This window comes from Molossus molossus, unplaced genomic scaffold (assembly GCF_014108415.1).
Source record: "Molossus molossus isolate mMolMol1 unplaced genomic scaffold, mMolMol1.p scaffold_m16_p_13, whole genome shotgun sequence".
Taxonomy (NCBI): domain Eukaryota; kingdom Metazoa; phylum Chordata; class Mammalia; order Chiroptera; family Molossidae; genus Molossus; species Molossus molossus.
The window spans coordinates 56,249,683-56,274,141 of NW_023425348.1; the positions used below are offsets into that span (position 1 = coordinate 56,249,683).

The following is a 24,459-nucleotide window of genomic DNA, read 5'->3' on the forward strand; positions in this document are numbered from 1 at the left end:
AGTGGTGTGGTAGGAAGAGCACTGGACTAGGAGTCAGAAGACCTTGGTTCGAATCCAGCCCTACCACAGAATAACCTGGGGCAAAATAGTTCAATGAATATTTGCTTTATCATCTAGAATATGGGAATAACGGTGATGGCCTTTCCTGTCTCCCAGGCTAAATGTGAGAATAATGGATAGGGAAGTGTTGTACCAACCGCAGCCCCATGGAAATGGGCATAGCATCTATGGTATTCACCTTTGTGTCGCCAGCACCCTGCTGAATGCCTGGCACGAACATATTTGTAGGATGAAGTATGAACTATTATGACAGGTGGGGGAAATGCATTGTACTGAGGAGATCTTGATCCCAGATAGTCTTCTCTGCTAGGCAGAAAGTTCTGCTCTCCACTGGCCAAGGCCTTGGGCCTACATGTAAAACCAGGTACCCCACCAGGACACGAGGACAACTCCTTGGCAAGACAATTTGCATATGCCACTGTTTAGGTGTCAAGTAAAACAAAACTGGTGATAGGACTTTCATTTGGATGTCATGGTCCATGAATATGAACTGATCATTTAAAAAATTTTTTAAAAATCCTCACCAGAAGATCTTTTTTCATTTATTTTCAGATAGAGGGGGAGGGAGGGAAGGAGAAAGATTGAGGGAGAGAGAAACACTGACGTGAGAGGGACACATTAACTGGTTGCCTCTCACACGACCCTAACCAGTGCCGGGGACAAACCACAACTGAGGTATGTGCCCTTGACCAGACTCAAACCCATGACTCATTGGTCCACAGGCTGACGCTCTAACCACTGAGCAAAACTGGCCAGGGCTGAACTGATCATTTTTAAGTGGTTTGGTCCACCTGCTGTTTGGAAATGAAATCTACCCAAGACAACCAAAACTTTATTTTGTACTTCAAAATAATCAGGTGAAATTATACAATTCTGTTGATTTGGGGGAAATGTGTGGCTTATTCAAAACAGTAAGTATCTGTTGACAACGTGATATAATAAGAGGATATAAAGACGAGCTTAATGTTTTTATCTTACGGGTTATTTCTGTTCTAGCAATAGGGTTTTTTTCTTTTGCTGGGAAAATTGGGGCTCAGTGGAATAATAAGGATTTTTTTTAACTTCATGAAGGGTTTCTTTCATTTATTTTGTTATTTAATTTGTTTATTCACTATGGGTGAACTTCTTTCTTGGAACTCATTGGAGTATTTTTAAATGGACTTCACTGGAAAAAAGCAGGAATTGAAATTATATTCACAGTACGCACTTGACTCTGTTAAACTCTCAGGCATAGAAGGAGGGAAAGGCACCAAGATGTTCATAGTTGTTCTCATCTTGTGCAGTTGGAGGTGATTTTATTCTCATGTCCTTCTCTGTGGTTTCCTGTTTTCCAACAATGAACACGTATTACTTTTATAATCATAAAAATTCAGTGAAAAAGTAGTCCCACAAATGAATACTCTCCTGCCAAAGCAAAAATCTTTATTTTTAGCAACCTGGCCTGGGCTATAAACTCTCATGTTAAGTCAGACCTATTCTGATTATTTTATGACTAAGGTATTCAGGAACTTGTTATAAAGAGGATGTTTTCCTTCTGAAAATCAACATAGAAAGCTAAGGGTTTATGATGTATGAGTAACTCGCCTCCTAAAATTTGACTAATTTTATTACAGTCACTTAAGGAAATGAACTTTGCAGAGCTTTCCCACTCACTGTGGGCCTGTGTTTTCCTTTATCCTGTCCTCCCGTGTCCCTCAGGTACCCCTGACTTCGTTTTCCTGGGACTGGGTGTCCCTGTCCTGCGTTCTTTCAGGCTCCTTCCATTTCTAGTGTTCTCAGTTTATATCCCCATCTGTTCATGACTCTATAGATTTGCTTGTGGCTCCTTCCCACCAACATTTTTATAGGCTGAAGATTGCTAATTGTTGTTCCTTGTCATTGCTCACGTGAGTAGTCTGAGCACTGCTCCTGGGATGCGGTGAAAAGCTGCGGTCAGGACTGCAGGGAGGGGTGGGGACACTGAGCTGGCTGAGAACCTTGGGGAAGGCACTGGGCCATCCTTCCAGCACGTGGCCCACCCTTGGCAAGGCAGGCTCAGGCATGGCTCTTGGAGATGACTGATTGGTATTTGAAGTCAGGCAACCTCTGAATCATGGATTCACCTGTTGAGATCCTGCAATGTGGAAGCCACTATTCTAGATGCTGGATAGGCACAGCGATGAGCAGGTCAGACCTGACCTCTGCTCTCAGGCTTATAACCACAGATTGAAGAAATGGTCCCAGAAGTGGTTATATGTGCCCACTTGTCATAGAGCAGGAGGGTCAGAGTTGGGATGATTCCAAGGCCTGGCTCCTTGTATGTCCCCAGTACTTTCTGTTGGGGAGGGAGAAAACCAAGGAGACCTCTTGGTGAAGCTGAGCCGCCTCTCACACGCAGTCAGCCTAGACCCAGCCAGGACCTGCAGGAGAAAGCAGAAGCTGAGGGCATGAGCTCAGGGGCTGGCTCTCTTGGTCACTCCACCTGCCCCTCTCTGACTGCCTCAGGAGGATGTTTGTCTCTTCTGAAGGGTGGCAAGCCAGTTTGCACACAGGGATCCAGATTTGTGCATGCTGCAGCTTTATCCAAAGGTGAGCTTATGTTATGTTTTTTCCCTTACTTTCAACTTCTAATGAGGAGCAGCCTCCCCGTGTCCCTCCAGTAGGATACTGGGCTGTTGACCCCTCCTTGCCTCCTCATCACCAGCCACCCCCAGCCCTTTTCCTGGTGGCTCTGAGTCTGGCATGTATTTACAATATTTTCCTGTGCTGTCGCCATTTCTAAAACTCTTGCTGATCAACTCTCACAGGTTCTTTCTGCATCACTGAATGCTTTGGCTTTTGACTACCCAGAAAAGCCGGAGTTGGGCAGATGTGAGTGATTTCCCTGAGCATCCTTGTTGAGGCTTCTTTGACATTATACTTCTCTGTCAGATCTAGGACTTGGCCACCCATCCTGCTCTTTGTGTCCCCCTCTCTGAAAACCAGGACAAATGGGACCTTCACCCCCATGGAGACGTAGCATCCTTTTTCCTATGGACATTAATGGCTGTGCTTTCCAGGGCCTTCTCCTCCCACCTTTCTATTCAAACAACAAAGTCTTAGAAGCTTGCCTCACCCGTTTGATGCAGTATGGAAAACTCAAGTCGTCTGCCTCCTGAAGGGGTCTGGGGACTCACTTGGCTCCCACAGCTCCCCACTCCCCACCACCCACCCATGAACTATGGCATTTAACCAGAGAACAGGCCATTCATGCAGTGATCACTTCACACTCCTACCAGGGCCCATTAGGAAGGCTCTTTGTTACTAAAGTTTCTTGGGTGGGTGGCGGGGAAACTTGTTACTATTCTAAGTCCTTTGGGGTTATTACCATTACTTTAAAAATAGATCTACATACATGCATGTGTATGTCTGTATGTTTATATATCTCCCTTTACATATAACAAAGGTCTTTAGAATGAGTGGCCCTCAAGGGCCTGGATTTCAACCCTGAGAGTGGTAGTGATCCTTTTGGAAATAAATTTTTTTTGTTCCAAATATTTGTCGGCTGAAATTTGTGAAGTTTTATTTCAGTTTCATAGCTCTCCCTGGTTTCTGAGAGAACTTTGGGCTTCACTGTATTCAGGATCCAGAAAAGTATGTAGTCATTGGATTCACCCTTTACATTCAGACGTGGGGAGGCAGGCCCGGTGCCTGTGGCACCATCGGCTTTTAGCAGCCCTTCCTCAGGGACATCGTCACATCGTCGTCCCTGAGAGTGTTGTCAGGAGCCATGGGGACCCAGAGGGCCAAGGCTCCTGTTTGCAGTGTGCCCATTGCAGGGATCACAGCCCAGGCACACCTGTGGACCACCTTTTACTGGGCCACAACATGATGAAGTGTGTCATCTGGCCCCGAGTAAGTTTATTTTTTGAAAGTTTAATCCAAAGGTTGTCCCTAAGGTGTTCTGAATGGCTGTCATCTCGTGTGTTTTGACTGGCTAATACTGTGGCCTAGCCTCGGTCTGCCTGGCCACACCTGGCTGGCAGGCACTCTCGGCGTGGGGTCACCTCTCTCTGCTAAGAAGAAGAGGACAAAGTGATTCTTTCCCGTTTGGAGGCAGGACAAGCCTGCATAGGGGAATCGTCCATTTATTTAACGTTAACTGAGGATCTGACATGATGGGAAATCACTGGAGTGTTGAGAGCAAGAAAATAATATCTGAGTTAGGATATTTTCAGGGTTCTTCTGGCTGCCTGTGGATTGATGTGGGGAGGACAGGCGTGGAGCAGGGAAGCAGATTAAGAGGTGATTATTCTGGTCCAGGAAACCATGCCGGCCTGAATGCCGCTGGGTGGCATCGGGCGAGCGTGTGCAGGGCACAGACAGTCCTTCACTGGCTGCCCTGGCTATCTGCCCCGGCTATCTGCCCCGGGCTCTAGCCGCCTGGACCACGAGCCTTCCCTTCCCCAAATGTGCCAGGCCCTGTTCCATGGCCGATGCTGTCGCCGCACCTGGAATATTCTCACCCCCTGCATCCCATCCAGGTGGTTCTGCCACTGCCTCACTGAGTAACCGTAGGCAAGTTACTAGCTCTCTCTTGAGCCCCAATCTCTTTTTCTGTGAAAGAGTGATCACTGAGCCTACCTCAGGGGATTGTGAGTGTGACACAATATACAGCCGAGTGTGATTGCTGCTGTAGCTCTAAAGTGATCTGCTTCCATCCTCGCCCCACAACCGTGTGCTCTTTGCTCAGTGAGCCCATGAAGAAAGGGTCAGGTCAGGGCATGCCTCCGGCTTAGAACCCTAGACAATGGCTTCCGGTCTTACTCAGAGGAAAAGCCAAATCCTCAGGATGGCCCACAAGGCTTCCCGGTTCTGACCTCATCACCCACCCCAAGGCTTAGGGTGTAGTCAAGTAGGCCGGTTCTGCACAGCTCGCTGTGGTGCATGTGAGTGGCGCCCCCTGGGGGATCAGTGCACGGCTGTGTGGCCGTATGCTGCTGCTGCCTGCCCCTCTCTTGCCCGACGCCAGCTGTTCTTCAGACATACCCGGCATGCTTCCTGTTCAAGCTCTTTTCCCTGACTGCCCCTCTGCCTCAAAGATTCTTTTCCCCAGTGTCTCACCTTCTTCAGCTCCTCTCTCAAACGTCAGCCTGTTTCAAGTTATACCACCCAGCCCACTGTCCCACAGATGTTCCCTATTTCCCTTGTCTGCTTTCATTTTTCTCTTAGAACTTATCGCCATCTAAACTTATTCTACAGTTTACTTATCTACTTTGTTTCTTATCTGTCTTTTCTCAATAGAACTAAGTTCGAAGGCAGAGACTAGTGTTTATTTTGTTCCCTGCTCCATCTCCAGTGCCTAAAACAGTGCCTGGCAAATAGGAGGGGCTCAGTCAGGAAGAGTGATCACATTTGCAGTCAAGCCGGTGAAGTGTTTGGCAGTGCTTAGCACACAGAAAGCACCCGATGGCTGCCTTTATTTCACTGCGCTGGTGATTACCCTGCGGGGACCAGCTCCACTTTGGCTTTCTCTGCGCCCTTGCTCAGTGCCTTCTCTCTCAGTGGGGCAGTTTTCATGCTGTGTTAGTGGGGATCATCTCCCTCCTTTCCCTGCTTGAGTCTGATTTCTGCAGGGCAAAGACAGGCTTGTTGGGATTTGTGTCTTCTGGTCGGCACGTAGTAGGAGCTCAGGAAGTGCTCACTTCGGGCAGCCAGGACAGAGGGAACAGCTCTGGACCCTGTCAGGACCCTTACTCGCGGTCCTGGCTCCAGCATCGCTGCCTAATGTTTGCTCCCCTCTCCCACGGGGGCGCAAGGAGAGTTTGACAACCGCTTAAATGATGGGATTACTAAGGTTATATTTAGAGCAAATTTTGGGGAGGAGAGGGCCTCCTGTGCATTGTTCTTTGAGTGACAGCGTCTGGGTGACCTGCTTGTTCCACGTGGGAGAGTCCAGCCCTTTGGCTGCTCAGGCCCCGAGGGGCTGGGGTTATTCAGTGGAGACAGTGTGAGCAATACCAATGTGTTTGGAAGAGGACGAGGAGAATGAGAGAGAGCTTGAGCTGGCTCTTAGGGGGCTTGGGGTTGGGGAGGAGAGCATGGCTTCTGGGGGTGACATAAAGATCAGGGGAGCAGCCCCTGTCCATTCTGGGGAGGGGGGTGAGTGCCTTGGGAGGCTTGATTAGGTAGGTGGTTTGGACCACATGAGGGAGGACCTTAAGTGCCAGGGCAATGAGTTTGGCCGTCTGTATTTGGTGGGTGTGGGGTGGGGGTGGGTTCCAGAGTGGGGATTCTGAGGGGGTAGGGGTAGGAATCAAGGGGGATGGGGGATGTGGAGAGGAGCCCTGGAGTCATTTTTCTCCTGTCCAGACATGAGGCTGGCATCGGCCATGCCATTAGGGACCTGCACTGGTGCCCACAGGCAGCAGCGCTTCAGCTGAGCCAAAAATGTGCAAGGGACGGAAGGGAGTTAGAAGTGGGGGTTTGACATGAGCTGGGGTGGAGGAGAGGGCTTTTCCCCTTTGGGGCAACCGTGGTGTCCTGACGTCACTGGGATTCTCCCGCCCTGCTCTGGTTGGGCTCGCCTGTTCGCGAGCCAGTGTTTCGCTGCATCAGTTGAGCCCTACACTGTGCGCCGGCCCAAGCGGTCCAAGTCATCAGTCTTGTACCTGGTTGCTCTCCAGAAAAGCTTTAGACCGAGAGACAGGCAAACTCAGATTCGAGTGTTAGCCCAGCCAGCAACTCTCTGTGTGGCGTTGGCCAAGATGTTTGTTCTCTTGGGGGTTCACTTTCTTTATCTGCCAGAGTAGTAGCAAGCAAACTAAATCCCTGGGTTCTAAGCTAGAGCCTCTTAAATCCCTCCTTCCTTGGGTCAGAATTAGCCCCGGAGGGTTGGGAGGGACTGAGCTTTCAGGTGGGAGCCCAGTAACCACACTATGGAAAGGACAAGGCTTGACATTGAGTGTCTTAAGGGTTATGAAAATTGTTTACTCACCCAGGGATTCATACATTCTGCAAAACTAGAGAGGGCTGTCTGCCCACTCCCCTTGTCTACTGTGGGATGGAATTCCTGAAATGACCTTGGCCAGGTGGAGCCTTTCCTGTCTCCCATGCTGCATTTCTAAGCAGGGCTCCTGCCCCATGCCAGCGGTTCTGATTTCCCGTGGCTGCCGCCATCCTCTTTAGCCTTGTTTTCTGAGATTTCATCTTAGCTTTTCCGTAACTTTCCTCGCATCCAACTGTAAACCCTGGGCCTAATCTGTTCAGCCGGGGCAACCCTGATGGCATGAACATGTATGCCTACACATTTGCATGCCCTTTACTCTGAAAATCATGACCTCAGCCTTTTTCCATGGGGCTCCCTAGTTTTCATTATGCTCATTTAAGACGGCTGCATAATATTCTATCAGGGGAACGTCTTCAATAAGCCATGAGCTGGTAATGGGGCATTTAGATTGCTTCTAATTTTTGCTCTTTCAGCTAATGCTGCATTAAGCCATCTTGTGTATTACAGAATCATTTCATTAGGTTGGCATTTATCTAGCTAATGGCAATGGCCCAAGATTAGATTGAGAATCAGAATTTTATTTTCAAGAAGAATGTCATGAGTCTATATTAAATTTTTACTTTAAATGCCAGGAACACCTTTGTTGTGTTTTCCATGAATGAAGAAGCAAGGTAACGATGATGTGAAATTAGCTGTAAGTGAAAGGCTGTGTACTTACAAGCAATGCATGACTTTCTGCTTGTTCCTAAGTGTGGAAGTGAGCGAATACATTCTCTTAAGGAGTAACCTACTTGATCAAATAGAGGAATTCTGTATCCCTATATTTTTGATGCTTTGATTCAAACAATAACAAAATATAATAAACAGTGATCTTTTCTTAAGGATGTTTTTAAGAAATGTCCTTAAAAAGGACAATTAAACAGAATAATGTGTCTCCCTAAACGAGAGTGAGCCTCTCAGAAAGTACCCTTAGCAGTGGAAGCAGCTTGCAAACTTGCTGAAAGGATTTGGCTTTTTCTTGGCCATTAGGAAATGACTAAAATGAAGCTGACAGACAAACGCCATTGACTTGGTCCCCAGCACTCTTGAGCTGAAATCTCTCTGCTGCTGATCTGCTGTTTCAGCCTCTGCTGTTGGCTTTTGCATTGTAACTTAATCTAGCACATGTTTACCGACTCTTTACATTATCAAAGTTTACAGGGAATGCAGATTTGGGAAGAAAGAGACCCACTACATCCTTGTTTCTGAGGAGCTCATGAACTGGGAGTGGGAAGGATAAAAACAATTCTAGCCCGGCTGGTATGGCTCAGTGGTTGAGCGCCGACCCATGCACCAAGAGCTCGCCAGTTCGATTCCCGGTCAGGGCACATGTCCACGTTGTGGGCCAGATCCCCAGTGGGGGGCGTGCAGGAGGTGGCCAATCGATGTTCTCTCTCACTGATGTTTCTATCTCTCTCTCTCTCTCCCTCTCCCTTTCTCTCTCTCTCAAATCAATAAAGAAAAAAAACGTTAAAAAAATAAAAACAAGTCTAAAATGGATGATTATTCAAGAGTGGTTAAGAAGAAGGCCCTTTAGAGAAGGACCCCAGCCTATTAGAGCTGGGGGGTGGGGGGCTGGATTTCATCTCACTGGGCAACTGGGACGGGGGATCAAGAAAGGTGTTATGAAGGTGCTTTTGTCAACAATACCTTTTAACAGACTGGCTGAGATGGAGGCTGGACATTCTCAGCAAAGGAAAAGGCCTGAGTAGAGGAAATGGAGATGGGAGGACATGGGGTATGTTTGGGGTTTGGCTGAAGCAATGGGCACATGTTTTAGTGGTCCTAGGTAGCACTTGATACCAGGCAGGGTTCTGAGAGCTTAATGTATATTAACTCATTTAATCCCTACAGTGATCCAATGAGGTACTATCATTGTTTCCATTTCACAGATGAAGAACTAGACATAAAGCAATTAATTAATTGCCCAAGATCATACTGATATAGGGCTAAGATTAGATCTGGTTGGCCTGACCTCAGAATCTGTTTCTAACCTGAGACAGAGGAAGAACAGGCCCTAGAACCACAAAGGTACGCAGACATTGTATTTTGTAGGCACTTAGCACCAATATTTAGGGGTGCAAAGATGGAAGAGGACCTCAGATGGAGGTGAGGGGCATTGCAGAGGTAGGGATGGGGGAGTTTGATGAGAACCTTGAGGGACCACAGGAAGAAAGAGTTTCATAGTCGGGGTTTGTCAGCAAGGCCCAGGGCTACAGTGAGTTCCAGGAGTTGAGACCAGAGCAGGTCTGAGCCAGGGAGAAAGCCAAGAGGCCTTTGGAGAGGGAGCAGCTGGGCCACGCACGCGAGGAGCTGCTGCCCAGGCTCTCCTGACCTCGCAGTGCCGCTCATTCTGGGAGAGTTCTATATTTTGAAGATGGTGAAGCAGGTGCAGGCTTTGGGTATCATTGTCTGTGTCCTTTTATCAGCAGAAAGAGGTGAGCATGACAGAGAGGGGCAGATGAGAGCTGGCACTGCGAATTTGGCAAACCCCATGGCTTTCCTGCAGCCTAATGATTTTTGAAAGCTGTTTGCTGTGCTGAGGCACAAGTGTGACTCTCTCATCTGAGCTCTGTGGCAATTGCTATTTTTCCTGGAAAATTGGGCCCATGTGGGCCCTGTGTGTGGTTTATTTGAGTTCCATTTTTATAGCCTTATTACCTTGTTCCCATGATGCAAGAGGCCTCTCTTTTCTCGAGCTTTGCTGTGAAAATCGTTTCTTAAAAGGCACAAAGTGATCTCTCATCATTTGGGTAGTGCTCTCGCCCCAGCAGCACTTTTCTGCAGACTCGACACACACTTTTCATCACCCAGACACCAGTTGTCATGTTTTTCTAATCGCTGGCAATTTACTGAGAACTTTTAGGCAGCTCTTGACTCTCACTACCTAGGTGTTTTCCACAATTTCTTCCCAAAGAGTTTGTGCATGTAAATATTCATTCAGTGCCTTCCTCTCTGAAATGTGGCCCTACCACATTTCAGAGAGGAATACCCAGTCTTGTCCTCTGGCCTTGAGTCGATGACAAAGCAGTTAGCATTGTGGAATCTGAGCTGTTACACGCACTGTGCTCAGGGACTTATGTTCATGATCTTAATTATTCCCAGTCTCTATAAAGAAGGTGCTATTACCTCCCTCATTTTACAGAGCCTTAAAGAGATGGAATAACCTGCCCATGTCACGCAGCTAGTAAATGCCAGAGCCAAGACTCAACTCAGGCCTTTCTGTCCATGGAACCCATGTACTTCATTCATTCATTCATTCATTCATTCATTCATTCATTCAACAATGGACGTTGTTTATGACATGCAAAGCACTGTGCTAGACACAGGAGACACAGCAAAGGGGGAAAAAAGCTCACATTCAAACTTGGAGATATAGAGAAAAATAATAAACAAAATATGCATTATGCTATATAGCAGTGATTTTCAACTGGCGTGCTATGGCACACTGGTGTGCAGCAAGAATTTTTAAAACATGCAATACCTTGTTATTTAGTCAGGGGCACTGACCTCTTGTCCCTTCAATCAACAAATAAAAATATGACAGCCAACCCAACAATAACCATCTGGTGTGAATAAATATAAACTATGCCTATTTTTTTGTCAGATTGGCAAATAATATATTTTTGGTGTGCTGCAGAATTTTAGTAATTAGTATATGTAGGCCATGTGATGAAAAATGTTGACAGTCACTGCTATATGGTACTAAGGACTATGGAGAAAACACAGGAGGTCTGCTTAGAGGTGTTGGGAGGATTTTAAATAGAGTAGTCAAAGAAGGCCTCACAGAGAGGGAAACAAAATTGTTAGGTTAAGTAGCAAAGCTCAGTGTATCAACCCAAGATAACTTTATTTCTTGTATAGAAAAAATCCAGTGTAGCTGTTCCTGGTTAGCAGTCATATTTCTTTATGATTATTGAGGGACCCACACTCCTTCCATCTTGTGGCTCTGCCCTCTTTAAAGCACTTACATTTCTTTCCATTCAGCTGGAGGATGGGGATAAAGACAGAAGGTTTTGTGGCAGAATTTTTATGGCCTAGTCTGGAAGAACTCCCTCCCATCCATTGGCCAGAACTCTGTCACATGTTTACTTTAAACTGCAAGGGAGGCTGGGAAATGTAGTCTAGCTGTGTTCCTACAAAAAAAAAAAAAAAAAGGAAATGAGTTTTGGTGAACTTATAGCAGAGTGGATGCCATAGTGAATGTGGTGAAGCAGTGAGTCATGTGTTTAGCTGGGGGAAGAAATTAGGCACTGGGAACAGCAAGGTAACAGTGGCCAGGGTGGCTGGAGTGGAGTGAGGAGAAGGTGAGGAGGAGAGAGGTAGAAGGTCGGGCCAAAGGAGTAATGGTGGCCAGGTCACTGAGTTATTGTCAGGACTTGGATCCATTGTGAATGATGAGGTGAGCCAGGAATGTTTCAGGATTTTGAAAGAGGAATGGCATGATCTGAGTTACATCTTGAAAGGATCAGTTTTGCTACTCTACTGAGAATAGACTGAGGGAGCAAGGAGGATGCAGGGAGAAAAGTCAGAGTTTATTGGCGTTATCCGGGTCAGTGATGAGAGAAGCCAGGTCCCAAGTGGTGGTAATGATAGAGACGGTAAGAAGTGGTTGGATTTGCGACCCATCATAAAAGTGAAACATCAGGCTTTACTGTGGGATTGGTGGTAAGGGTGTGAGAGAAGAAGAGGAATCAGGATAGTTCTGAGGTTTTGGCTTTTGCTTAATGACTATTATTCTCACTTTCTACCCTCAGAAGCAAGAAGAAAAGATATCTGAGTGTCCTCTGGGCCCTGACCTGTCTCCCATAGCCTTTTCTCCCCCACAGCACTTTCTTCCACACAGATAAGAACTTCTCATTGATAACTGAGCTGTCAGACTCCGCTGGGGCGGGGTAGGGAGCATTACTCCTCCCAGCACAGGGCACGGATGAGACAACAGTGGCCGTGGTCTCACACCATTCTCTGGGGTCTTGGGGCCAAGCCTTGGGGCCCCCTTGGACTGATGTACAAAGGGCCTAGTTTCCCCTCTGGGTGACTGAGAGATGCCTACAGAAGCCGCTTCCAATCCCTTTTGTCTGTATATAAGAACATAAGTGTGTTTGGGAGAGGGAGCAGAGAGTTTCCCTGTTTCTTCCCTGGCAATCGTGACCTGCCAAGATAGAAACTAGAGATGGCACTTTTTAATAGTCAGTGATCTCACTGGAGCACAGAGGGGAAGAAAGTCTGTGTTCAGCAGAGCAGGCTATGGGCTGTGGCAATAAATACTGCATGTCTAAAGTGCTGGGCAGTGGCTGGATATGTTGGTTTCGTTAGAGAGGAAAACAAATATACTGTTCCCACCCTCAAGACAGAGGTAGACTCATGTGCCTTGTTCACACAGATTTGTTGGAAGAAATTATATTTATACCTAAGCATTTAGTTCTTTATTTTTTCAGTGATAGTAAATGATACTGTATTTCTAACTTCAGTGTCCACATGTTCATTGCTAGTACATAGAAATACAAATGCTTTTTTTTTTTTTAATGGAAGAGAGGGGGTGGGAGAGAGAGAGACATCATTGTGAGAGAGGCACGTCCATTAGTTGCCTACCACTTGACCCCAACTGGGACAGGGGATCGAACCTGCAACTGAGGTACATGCCTTTGACCAGGAATCGAACCTATGACTCTCTGGTCCACAGGCTGATGCTCTAACTGCTGAGCCAAACTGGCCAGAGCAATTGCTTATTTTTATCTTGTGTCAGGACACATCCTTGTTACTCACTAATTAGCCACAGGCATTTTTATTTTGTGTATTCCTTGGGATTTTCTGCCTAGATATTCATATCATTTGCAAATAAAAATTGTTTTCTTTCTTTCTTTCCAATCTATATGTTTTTTATTTCTTATTGTTGCCTCTTCTGCTGGCTAAGACGTCCAGTACTATGCTGAATAAGAGTGGTGGACATCATTGCCTATTCCTAATTTTGGGGGGAAACATTCAGTCTTTCACCATTAAGTATATTGTCAGCTCTAGGGTTTTTTCCAAATGTCATTTGCACCTTGCTGGTAGGGGTGTGGGTGGGGCATGAGGTTTTCTGCAGTGTTTGGCTGAAATAGAGTACTTATCTAAAAGTTTTCTATCTTGCTGGAGGGAGCAAGCTTTTGTTGGGGCTTTTTTTTGTCTATGCCTGTTGGCATTCCCAGGTTGCCGGCTTCTTCCGCTTTTAAGTCTTGGATATGTGAGGCAACGAGAAAACGCAGGGAACTCACCACAGTGTTCTGCCTGGAGTCTGGAGTTCCCTAACCGGTCCGCCTTCTTCACTCTGTCTTTCAGAGTCTTCTCGTGTGTGTTTCATATAGAGCGTCCAGGTTTTTAGTTGTACATAGCAGGTGGAATAGAAAAAAGTACGTCTACTCCATCTTCCTGGAGGTAGAAATGGTTGTGAGAACTTAGAGAACATAGGTTGGGGCCAGTTTGTGAAGGGCCATAGTACCAAGGGTTTGACTCTGTAGGTGGCAGGAGGGCTATGGGCTGTTGCCTGGGTCCAGGTAGGAGATAATGAGGTTCTAGACTGTGACAGTGGACATGGGGCAGGAGGAAGACGAGGAAAGTCTATATGGGCAAAGTGGGAGTGCGAAGAGATGAGGTTGAGTCTGCAGTTTCTTTTTTTCTTTCTTTTTTTTTTTTTTGGTACGTGCCCCTAGCGGGAACCGAACCCGGGACTCTCTAGTCCACAGGCTGTCCCTCCAACCGCTGAGCCAAACCGCCTAGGGCAAGTCTGCAGTTTCTAGTGTGGGCAACTAGCTAGGAGGTGGGAAGGCGGGGGAGGAGTGTCAGTGCAACAGAGGGGTACAATCTAGGCATTTTATTTTTATTTATTTATTTTTAATTCTCACCCAAGGATATTTTTTCATTGATTTTCAGATCGAGTGGGAGGGAGGGAGGGAGAGAGAGATAAACCTTGATGTGAGAGAGACACATCCACTGGTTGCCTCCCACACGATGCAACCAGGACTAGGGATCGAATCGCAGCTGAGGTACATGCCCTTGACCGGAATCAAACCCGAGACTCTTTGGTCTACGGGCCAGCACTCTAACCACTGAGCCAAACTGGCCAGGGTTAGTGTAGGCATTTAGCGCACACCCAGAAATGTGAACTGTGCTCCCCTTCGGAAAAGGCTCCCCGGAGAAAGCCTGACTGCTATGTGCAAATCCAAGAGTGCGTCCTGGGCAGGAAAAGCACAGATCTGGGAAACAGCGTGGTGGGCCTGTGTGGATTCCAGCTGGGGTAGATGAGGGGAGTTATTGGTTCCCTAACTGGGAAGGATGCTGTAGGAGGTCACAAAAGAAAGGTTTCACAGTGGGAGCTGCTGCTGCTGCTGGTCTGTCTGGCTCCTTCCTTCTGTTGTGGGTATGTTGGCACAGTCTTTTCCACTACAAACAGGCTACCCTCTGTGGGGGGCTCCCTGCTAACAACCTCAGTTTAACAATTCCCGTGAAGGGAGAATTCCTTTCTCTGAATCCATACCTCAGTTCCAGAGGAAGGCTTGGTTGCCCCAGCTCGGGCAGTGTGCTTATCCTTCTGGACCAGTCACTGTTGCTAGGGAATGGAGTACTCTAACCTGGACTGGGTTATTGCCCACCCCTGTTGGGGCAAGCAAGGTCCTTTTAAGAAGGATGCAGAAGTAAAGCATCCAGGAAAGATTTTTTTTAAAGAATATTTACTGCCCTGGCCAGTTAGGCTTAGTGGTTAGAGCGCTGGCCTGAGGACCAAAGAGTCACGACGGGTTCCATTCCGGTCAAGGGCATATGCCTCGGCTGCAGTTCGGTCCCCGGCACTGGTCGGGGTCGTGCAGAAGGCAGCCAGTTGATGTGTCTCTCTTGCATATGTGTGTATCTCTCTCTCCTTCCCACTCTGTCTGAAGATAAATGGCAAAATATCCTTGAGTGAGGATTTAAAAAAAAGAAAAAGAATATTTACTATGGCTTACCGTAATCTGTTTTTGAAAAATACATAGCATGACAATGTAGGGACTCTTTGGAGAGTTTTTAAGCAGAGGACTTGATCAAATTTAGGTTTACTTAAAACCATCCCAGACACTGTATGAGGCTGTAGTTGGAATAAGTAAATGACTAGAAGTGGGGAGACTGGTTAGGAGGCTACTGTAGCTCCGAGAAGAACTGAGGAGACCTCAGTGAATTCATTTGGATTTCACCTCCAGCCACAGCATCAGTAAGGTGGAAGAGAGGAATAGAAACTGGAGACAGTAGGCACCCCGGGCTGGGTGACCCGCTGGAGGGAGCAGGGGGAAGAGGGGCTTAAGGAGCATTCGCCACCGCCAAGGGGGTAACGACTATTCTCTGGAAGGCTAGCCTTATCTTCGGAAACCAGTTATTAACTGGTGGCAGACTCGACATATCTTACTGCTTCTCGAGAAATGTGAGTGTTGCTGGCTTCTTGTGTGCACAGACTGAAAAAGGAAGCTGATTGATTGTATTCTTCTCCCTTTAAAAATGTTCCTTTCTATAAGATATCAGATAATAGGAGATGCAGTCAGGACTGTCAGTCAATAAATGGATGGATGGGAAGAGGACACTAGTCGGAAGACCCTACCCCCTCCACCCAAGCCTACCCCTGGGCCACCGTAGAAACATTTATTCCTTTGGCATTGTCCTTGCTAGGAAGACTTTGAAGAATGTTAAGCAAAGAAATTATATAATCTGACTTACTTGTTGCAGAGCCCCCCTTATTGAGAATAGACCATGGCTGGAGGTCAGAACGACCTCAGGTGTGGAAGCTGGGAAGCACGGACACCAGTTGGGTGGCTGTTGCATTAATCTAGGATGGTAATAGTGGAGGGGGTGAGAAATGGTCATACTCTGAATATATTTTGAAGGTAAAAAGCAGTTATAGTGAGGGTTGAATGTAGCGAAAGAGAGAAAGAGAGGAGATGAGAAAGACGCCGAACCTGTTGGCCTGGGCAACTGGAACACCACTGCATTCAACTGAGATGGGTGAGATTCTGGGAGGAGCAAGTCTGGAGGAAGGTCTGGGGTCTGTGTTAGACACGCGAAGCTTGAGACGTTGAACGTGTCTTAGACCTCTTGTCCACTTGAGATTTACCCGAAGCAGACAATAGGATATACTAGCCAGGAGTTCAGAGGGAAGGTCCAGGCTTGGAGAGCAATCTGGGCATCATCAGCATATACCTGATATTTGAATTCCTGGGACTCGATGAGATCATCAAGGGCGTGATTGAGGGTATTCAGAGAATAGATGAGAACAAGGATGGAGCCCTGGGACACTCTGACATTAAGAGGCAGGGAGATAAAGAAGAACCAACAAAGGGAAAGAATAGTTAGTGAGGTGGGTAGGAAATCAAGAGTGCTATCCTGGAAATCAGGTAAAGAGAGGAGTCAAACGAGGGAACGATTAACTGGTAGCAGAAGCTGTAAGGTGAGGACAAAAATCTGCCCATTGGATCCAGCAACATGAAAGATAGGTCTGTGTGTGCCTGTGTGTGCCTTTCAAATAAGTCCCGCCTTGAAGGACAATTCCCTTGTGCAAATAAGGGTCATTTAAGATTGATCGATGGGGAGAGTTGAGGTCAAATTCATTGATGTTTTTATTTGTTCATTCATTCATTCCACAAGTATTTTTGGGTACCAGGGACTAGGAGGAAGGGAGAAGGCAGAGTTATTATTAAAAGGTATAAAGTTCCGTTTTGCAGGTGAAAGTTCTAGAGATGAATGGTGCTGGTTGTACAACAAGATGAGTGTAGTTAATAGTTGTATAGTTAAGAAATGGCTAAGCTTGTCAATTCTGTTATGTGCGCTTTATCACAGTAAAAAAGAAAAAAAAGTATTGCTCGCCCCCACCCCCATGAACTTGGTTAGGAATATGATGTTTGAAATGGATGGCCTTTCAGTAGAAGGAAATAATGTGGAGAAAAGCAGAGGCAGACATCCAGTCAGAGGGAATGCTGCGACGGAAGGACTGGCTAGCCGTCCTTTTTGCCTGGATATAGGGTTCATGGTGGGAAGACCGTACAAGCTGAATTTGCAGAATCATGTTGGGCCAGTTGGTACAGGCCTGGCAGCCTGGCTCTAGAATTGGGCTTGCCTTCTTAAATTCTGGGAGCCTCTGGAAGCTTCTGCCCGGGGGAGTGTCATGCCAAAGGTGTGCATTTAGGAGATTAATCTCATTAATTCTTCCTGTTAAACCATTGCCTATTAAAAGCAGTGGGATTGAGGCATGCATTTGTATGGTGAAAATTGCAGGCTAGCAGAATGTTAGTGACCCAGGCATGTTTTAATGAATTGAAGAGGTTATTTTTCCACCCACTTTACAAATATTTATTGAGGACTATCTAAATGCCTGTAGTGTGCTAGGCAGTGGCGGAAAGGGAAGGGATGGATTTACTAAATGTCTTTTCTTGATAAGTCATTCCTAAATAATAAATATGCTACATTGTGCCAAAGTGTTGCCGTGAACATCTCCCCAGAGTTCAATGGGAGCTGAGAGGGGGGTGTGCCCAGCCTGCCTGGGACACTGGGGAGACTTCCAGGGAAAGACTGTTCAGTGGAGGTGAAGGATGAGCAGTGTTTCTAGGCAGAGAAGCAGAGATGGGCATCCTGGGAGGAAGGTAAATAAAAACTTATTGGGAATTCTAAGTTTAAAGAAAATGTGTACATATTTTCCTTTAAAGCTAAACTCTTATTTCATTGGCTTTTAGGTGGTGCTGACTAGAGTGCATGCTTTTGGACCCAGGCCTAATTTTTCAAATGTGGAATCCTAGGCATTCATTGGTAAGTTTGTTTGATGTCTTCTTACCAAATTGTGCTATCGAGGATCCATAGTTGTCATTGGTACTGCTTTGTGGAAGTTACCAAGCCTGGACCCCAGCGAAGCCTGTAGTCGAGGTGGAAAGGATCCACAGGAGAAGTGGAATCTCGGTGTAGGCTTCTGTGGTCGCTGCAGAGAGCAGGGCCAGAGGAGGCCCATCCAGGGAGGCAGAGGATGGGTGTAGCTGGCCACGTGGAGAGGTGGAGCTTTTTGGCTTTGGTGGAAGGAAAAGTCCGGGGAGGAGAGACATACGCTTTCTGGGCTTGAGACTGCAGGTGTAAGATACAGTGAAAGTGGGCTCCGCAGCGATGCTCAGGAGCAAGAACTTCATCCAGAGAAGTCGTGGGCAAGAACTGTAGCAGGATCCGCTGGTGTCTGATTCCTCTAGACCAGGGTCAGCAAACCTGTCTATAAAGGATGAAATGGTAAATCTTTTTGGCTTCAAAGGCCATGTGGTCTCTGTCATAGCTACTCAGTTCTGCCACTGTAGCATGAAAGCAGCCATAGATAATACGTAAATAGTGGGTGTGGCCGTGTTCCAACTCAGCTTTATTTACAGAACAGGCCGTGGGCTGGAGTTGGCCCCGGGCTGGAGTTTGCCCACTCCTTTTCTAATCCCCGAATGCCAGGCTAGGCACTTGGTCTTTTTCCTGTAAGCAGTGGAGAAACATTGAAGTTATTTTGGGCAAAGAAGTGAAATGGCTGAAGTGACATGTTAGGAACATTCATCTGATACCTGGACAGGAGGCATGGGCCCTTTTCAAAGGCAGCAGGAGCAATCCAGGCATGAGGTCACGTGGTTACCAGTGGTTAAAATGAAAGCAAAGGACCAATTGAAGAGAGATTGCAAAGGGAGAACCATAGGATTTTCAGTCTTCTTAGACTTTACAGACAGGAGCCAAAGAAGATGAAAATGTAAACTGGGGAGTTGACCGTGACACCATTGACAGAAGTGTGGATATCAGGTGTGGAGAAGAGTGGTCGATGTGTCTGGCTTTAGACGCATTGAATTCAAGATGACAGTGGTTCATAGGCGATGTCCAGCAGACCACTGGAGATGCAGGGCTGAAGCCTGGACTGAGAAGGGAGGTCTGGAGATGTAGAACAGGAGCCATCGGATTAAATAAGTTCTCCCCGTGATGAGCAGAGGCTGAGCCTTGGGGAGCGCACGTGACTCTGGGATGGAAAGAAGAAGGTGGAAGAGAACCAGAGGCCAAGGAGAAGAGAAGGGAAAAGGACCAGGGAGAAGGGACCTGAAGGAAGGCTGCCGCATTTGTGACAAGATGGCTGTAGATGGCCTTGAGGAATGTGATGCCATGAGAGGGGAGCAGAGGAGGAAGACGCGGGAAGGAAGCCGGGTTGCACAGGATTGGACAGAAATAAGGAACAAAGATTCAGAGATGTTAGTCAAGTAGACGACTCATAGAGTTTGGGTGGTAAAAGAAGGGGAGACACCTAAGATTTCATATTTGCATGTCAAAATAACCTGTTCTTTAGCTTTGAGGCAGGCAAAGCATGCTGTGACCAGTTCTCATTTCCTTCTCTGGAGCCCAGCGGTGTTTGGGAGTTTGTGTGTACATTGGGCTTGTGTTGTGTTATGCTCCCTTTGAGGTGTGGTGTTCACAGCTCTGCCACAACTTGCACTACGGAGTCCAGCCCGTGTCTGGACTCTTGCCATGAGACAAGATGTGATCTGTTGGGGAAGTACTTGCATTTGCCTAAGTTTGGAGGACCAAGAAATTGGAATAAAACTGTTTTTTACTACAGAGACTGCTCAAGTATAGTAATTTGAAATAATTCTTCAAGTCATTCAAGTAGATATCAGTTTATGCTCAGATTATTTCAAGTGCACCTTCTTTGATTTGAATTCTAAATAGTTTTTGGCTTGGTTTACGTGAATACAGCAGTTCAAAGATAGAGTAATAGCCCGGCCGGTGTGGGTCAGTGGTTGAGCATCGACCCATGCACCAAGAGGTCGCTGGTTTGATTCCTGGTCAGGGCACGTGTCCAGGTTGTGGGCCTGATCCCCAGTGGGGGGCATGCAGGAGGCCACTAATCAATGTTTCTCATCAATGTTTCTATCTCATCAATGTTTCTATCTCTCTCTCCCTCTCCCTTCCTCTCTATCTAAAATCAATAAAGAAAAAAACTTTTAAAAAAAGATAAGAGTAATAAAAGCAACGGGTGAGCCACCATTTACCCAACACTATGTACCAAGTACCGAGCTGAGTGCTCTCTAGCTGTCACTTATTTTTATCTTTGCAACAACGTGCGACATGTGAAGTAGTATTTTCATTTCAGCAATAAGGAAATTAAATCATAGGTTGAATAACCTGCCCAAGGTTACAGGGGATTTGAACCCAGCTCTGTGGGACCCCCGGTTTACGCTGCTCCCTGTTTTCTCCCATGTCCGTCTGGAATTTCTCCTCCTTACTTACAGAGAAGTACAAGAGACAGATTGAGCTCTTCCAGTTAAATATTCAGAGACTCCAGTGGGTGTTTCCACTTCCTCGGCATCTACTGAAAGGGTGGAAGGAGAGTGTGGGATCTCTGGAAGAGACCGAGACCGAACTTCACACTTACTTCAGCTGTTTCACCAGAGAAAGTTCTCCTTGCGTTGGGGAAGGTGGCAGCCTTGGGCTCGGAAAGGAAACATGACAGTCGGATTTCGGTCTCAGTTCTATTGCCATTATAGTCCACTTCCTGTCCAGATACTTGGTATTTCTCTCTGCTCACCTCCAACTTCCAGCTCGGAGCCCAGGGTCCTGTATTGTCTTGTTGACCTCTGAGCCCCCAGCATCTACATGGTATCAGACATGTCGTATGTGCTCACGAAATAGTTGTTGCTTTAATGAGCCAGGCGACGTGGAGCGAGGTGTTGAACCTCTCGGCAGTGTGGTTCTAGAAGTGACAGGGGACAAGTGCTCTGTCCTCATTAGGCACACGTCCCAGTAGGGGAGACAGACAGCGCAGATGTATGAGATGTGCAGTGCTGTAAGGGCCGGTAGGCCTGGGAATGCCCTGAAGTGAAATAAAGGGAGAGAAAGGGGTGGAGGGTGATGGGGCTGGTAGGTTGGTAGGTTCCTCCGGAAGTCCTCACCAAGAGCTGCAGTGAGACAGTGAGGCTGTTGGGGAAGGTATCGTAATGCTGCTGGATTTAACTCTTTTGCTGGCTGTGGTTGTTAACGCCCAGCTAACTGTTGCCCTCAGCAGGGGCTCCCTCCGGACCCCTGTCTCTGGCCGTGTTGGGGTTCCCTGGCGCTCCTTGTCTGGCCTGCCCGCTCCTGGTCCTCCAGCCTGGAAGACCTCAGCCTTGCAGTCGGCTTGGCCAGTTTTCTTTTCTTTGTCCTTAGCTTGCTCAGGTTTTGCGTCGTCCCTTTCATGCCACCTAAGTGTGCTCCCTGGGTGCGCTCATTCACTGCTTCCCTCCATCTGGAGTCACCCAGGTCCACACATTCAGCCGGGCTGCCCTGCAGGCCCCTCAGCCTCTCCCTCTCCTGGTGCTAAATGAGTCTGTCTGCTGCCTGCCTTGGGTGGGTCTACTCTCCCTCAGTCTCGTCTACTGTAGGAGGTATCCTTGGCGTTGTCCTTTCCCTCAGCTGTCATCGTCCACCAGTGACCATGTCCGTCTTCTGATTTGTCACCTCACACCTTCTCCCTTTGCGCACCTTGCTTTAGGGACTTATCGTAAGGATTTTTTTAAAACGGCCTCTTCATCGGTCTCCCTGTGTCCATCTTCGTCCTCCCTTATTCCACCCCCACATCCCTATCGTGAGATATTTCTAACTCACACATCTGACCATAGCTTTCTTCTGCTTAGAGCTCTCCAAGGGCTTCTCGTCGCTTCTAGAATAAGACCAAAGCCCTGTCAGCAGGCCTGAGTCCTTTCATAATCTGGCCTCCGGCACCTTCCTCATTTCACTTGTTCCTTAACCCAGATTTCTAACTCAGCCCACCCCTCCGACAGCCATCGGCCCCTGGTGCCTTTGCCGGTGCTGGGCCCTCTCCTGGCAGGGACCCACCCTTGCTCCCCACTTTGGCAACTCACCGAAGTTTCCATTCTTCTGGATACCTTCCTTCCCCAGCCTGCACTTCTCTGTGACCTAGAGACGACCTTCCTCCTGGTCGGTTCTCTTTCTCCCAAAGCGCTTATCAGCAGAACTGTTGATTTACTTACTATCTGTTATGTTCAGTAAACTCAGCTCCTTCAGGGTGGGGACCCCCCCCCCCTTTTGTGTGTGTGTGTGTGTGTGTGTGTGTGCGTGCGCGCGCGCACACCGTTTACCTGCCGCAGGAAGTGTTTGTTGAAGGAGTGAGAATAGCAAAGTCTGTTTGTGTAGCCAGCAGCAGGTTTATAACATGATCTGGAGGTTCACTGGCCATTGAATTTGGTGGGGCCCTTTCTTCTCAGTTTTGAGTGCAGCATAGGTTGTTCTGGGCTTGGGTCTGTGGCTACCTGTTGTGTCTCCCAGTGTACCGAGGCCTTGGGATTAGAACCTTTCTGTGTTCTTTATTCCTGTCTTAAAAAGACAAAAACAAACAGACTCCTGTTATTGATGGGATAGTAATAGCAATTCCAAATGAAAAATAATTCCTCAAGAAATGCTCAGAAATGAGGTCTGCCCAGTTTCTTCCTGGATGAATCCCACATTTTCTAAATTAGCTGAAATAATTCTTGCTAACTGCTGACAGCTCCCCCAACCCCACTCCCCACCCCCAGTTCAGCTGAGAGTGCTCTTCTGTCTGGGGGATGATGATAGCTAGTGGTCCCTGGTGGACGTGCCCAAGAGCCTCTGTATCTTCATTAAGTCCTCAGTGGGACTAGGGAGGAGGCTCTGGCCCAGGGATGCCAGGCCACGTCTGGGTCGCCATGGCGCTGGCACAGGGCACCTAGGACATAGCCAATACATTCTCACGTTTTCCTCTGGGGCCTTCTGCTTGATACTTGTTACGTCTTCTTCCCTTCCTAGTTCTGCCACAGAACTGGGAGATTGTGCAGAGAATGCTGCTTTTATTTGGGGGTTCACCGTAATCTGGGAAGACTTTCTAGAAGAGAAGCCCTTCTTAACACAGAAGTGTCCTGCTGACCAGGGCGCTCCAGCAGGCACTTGGAACGGCTGTCCTTGCCTGGAAATACTTACGATGTGTCTTTCCTTTTCAGGGACTTTCCATTCCCTCAGCATGGAATGCCTTTTCCTTCTGATTTGCCTGTTCACCCTTCAGATATCAGCTGCTTTGCCTCTTGTTGGGAAGCCTTTCCCACCTCCCTGATAACGTCTTATCATCACCGTTGCCGTTAGCATTTTATACTGTTGAGTGATTGCTCACCATGTGGCCAGGCTTCTTGGTGAGTAACCACTTAGTATTAGGGCCTCAGTAGGTGTTGGCTGAGGTGTTATCATTAATATCCCAAAGGTGTCATTTGAGGAAACTGAGGCCCAGATCAACTGAGGACATGTCATCCTTTTGTAAGGAAATGGCCCCTTTCTCCTCCCAGGACAGAGCCAGGCTTTCCTCTGCCCCTTTGGACTGGTACACACTCCCCGGGATGGCTCTGACCACCACGGGTCATCATGACCTGTGTGCCGGACTCCCTCGTCTTTCCGGAGCCCCTGAGGACCAGCCCTGGTGTGGTCTCTGTGGCGGGGCAGAAGCTCGTACAGCCAGGCTGAGGGGTCTGCAGAAGGGGTGAGGGCGGGCAGAGATACTGTGCCGTGCTGGCGAGTGTGTGCGTACGTTTGTGTTCCTTGCTCAATGTTTTACTGGCATTATTCATCCTTGTACACATTAGAGATGATGTCTCCCTCTCTGAGGGGTCTAATGTGGCACTTTGAATAACAGGTATTTCATAGCTGATAGCTAAATAAATATTTTCTCCTCATCCAAGCCAAAGGTGCCTCCTCATTCCCCCACCCCCACCTTGGTACTGTGGCGACCATTTCACAGGGTTGTTGTGACTGTCAGGACCGTTTTCCCAGACCCCCTTCAGGAAGCAGTGATGTGAAAGCCCTGTCTCAACTCCAGCAGGCTGGGCAGGGGACTGGCTACTTTGCTTCGCGGCCAAGAAGCCCGGGCCCCTAGAATCCTCTAGGGCCAGGCTGACTGAGCAACGAGTGACACTGGTTTTGAGTGGGCGAAATGAAAATTAAAAAATGGCTTCTAACCAAGTGGGGAAAGGGGGCAGGAGGGAGGAGCATTTGCCTTTGGTGCATTTGTTAGCCGCCAACTGAGATCGGCTTCCAGGGCAGATGGCCTCCGGGTGACGGTGTCTTTAAAGGGCACTCGTCACACTGTCTCCGTGGCACCTGCTTCCGAATGTCATCTCTGTGCCTGGTAGGGATGTGACTTAAGACAAACCACACAAGCTCTCAAAGCCTCAGTTTCCTCACCTGTAAAATGGGACGGTGATCATCGTAACCACCTGTATGAGGTTCTTGTGGGGGTGAAATGAAAACACACTTAGCATGGTACCTGACACGTAGAAAACACCAATATAATGTTATCATTATTGTTGTTTTGAAAAAGTTGTGTTGTGAATAGTAATTGTAAGAAGACTTTGCAT

At 47.5% G+C, this 24,459-nt stretch overlaps 1 protein-coding gene across 4 annotated transcripts in view; it reads left to right on the top strand.

The window, feature by feature from the left end:
* ARNTL (aryl hydrocarbon receptor nuclear translocator like) overlaps window positions 1–24,459 on the top strand; it is a 108,178-nt gene that overhangs the window by 14,144 nt on the left and 69,575 nt on the right. For all 4 annotated transcript variants that reach the window (XM_036257779.1, XM_036257781.1, XM_036257780.1 and 1 more), the window contains exon 2: window positions 17,788–17,860. The gene's annotated coding sequence lies outside the window, so the exon portion shown is untranslated. The remainder of the gene's footprint in view (window positions 1–17,787; window positions 17,861–24,459) is intronic.